Source organism: Pelmatolapia mariae, unplaced genomic scaffold (genome assembly GCF_036321145.2).
Source record: "Pelmatolapia mariae isolate MD_Pm_ZW unplaced genomic scaffold, Pm_UMD_F_2 NODE_ptg000686l+_length_28378_cov_1, whole genome shotgun sequence".
In the NCBI taxonomy this organism is placed as follows: Eukaryota; Metazoa; Chordata; class Actinopteri; order Cichliformes; family Cichlidae; genus Pelmatolapia; species Pelmatolapia mariae.
Genome location: NW_027052366.1, coordinates 26,892 through 28,283, shown reverse-complemented (window position 1 = coordinate 28,283; position 1,392 = coordinate 26,892). Strand labels below are relative to the sequence as shown.

The 1,392-nt window shown below is 39.1% G+C and overlaps 1 non-coding gene across 1 annotated transcript; it reads right to left on the bottom strand.

The window, feature by feature from the left end:
* Positions 1-261: 261 nt before the first annotated feature.
* On the bottom strand, positions 262-343 carry trnas-aga (transfer RNA serine (anticodon AGA)). Its single transcript has one exon. It is a non-coding gene; the product is annotated as a tRNA-Ser (tRNA).
* Between the last annotated feature and the right edge of the window lie 1,049 nt (positions 344-1,392).

Sequence of the window (1,392 nt, the reverse complement as noted above, 5' to 3'; positions counted from 1 at the left end):
TTCATTAAGTGTACTAAAATGTATAAAAAATATATAATGTACTGTATGTGGAAGTAGGTGAAAAGAAAACTGTTATGGCTGTTACTGAGCAAGATTTTGAGTGAACCTCCAGATGAATTTTAGTTTTCTTCCATCAACGAATGTGGTGCTAAAAAAAATAAAGATGAATAAATCTAGACGAGGGCAGTCGATTGGCGTTTCCATTATTTCCCGCCAATAATCAACGCAAACTTATCTTCGTGGTGAAAGAAAAGAATGATTCGTTGTCGGCAGGATTCGAACCTGCGCGGGGAGACCCCAATGGATTTCTAGTCCATCGCCTTAACCACTCGGCCACGACAACCGTTGCTCACACTGGTCTATTAGAAGTAATATGATACTACACAACCACATATCTATTGCCTAGTTGAGTTTTGTATTACAGGATAATATGAGGTAAAAAAGACACTTTTCTGTATGTTTAGCCGTTCTCCGGTAAGGTTATGTTCCGTCTGCTGGTGAAGTAGCAATCCAAAGTGACAGAAAATACGGACAGAAAAGATTAAAAAATCAAGTTAACCTATACAAGTTGTAAAGTCAACCCAGAGGGTAACAAGTTACAACTATTACGCTGTACATACTGTACATACTTTAAAGGCTAATAAGCACTACTACTCTTTAAGTTAACTGACTACATTGGGAAACAATGAGTAACGATTTTAAAGTTATATAATATACATCCGTATCTTAAATAAATTGCAGCTGCTCTCACACATTCGCGGTATTTTCAAAGTGATTAGTGTGTGGTATTAACTTTAATGAGCGCTTATTTGTGTCCATGTAACAGAGCTTAATGTCGGACGCATTATCTTCTCGCCTCGCTTTGCGGTGACGACGATGGCGACAGGGCCGAAAATGAATTATTGTGTTTTACTGAATGCACTCAACCCACCTGAAATTAAAACCACACAACAGAAGCACCAAACACTAATAAAGTACTATTGACGGACAGCTTTTGCATGGATAACCAATTTTATGAACTAGCACGGCAATTGCGTCTATTGTGGAATAGTGAGTCACGTGATCTCGAATGGACTCAGGCCTGCTAAGATCAAGTTCGAGAATGACGCTAGCACTTCCGTGTATGCTACAGCGACGTCCTTAAAGCCAAATCGCTTAAATCTCTTTTTTTTAATGTATGACCTCCCACTGTGGCATTAAAAATAATATTCTGCATTTTAAACGTCTGCTCTGCTCTGTTCAACTGGGCATATAGTCAGTGTTTTGATTTTTTAGCTTTTAGTTGCTTTTATTTTGAAGGAGCTAGCGCTCTACGTCTGCTTTGAGCCACTGTTAACCTGAGTTTTAGCTTGACGCAGTTTTGGGGCCTGCTGTGTTTTCAACGGAGGGAGA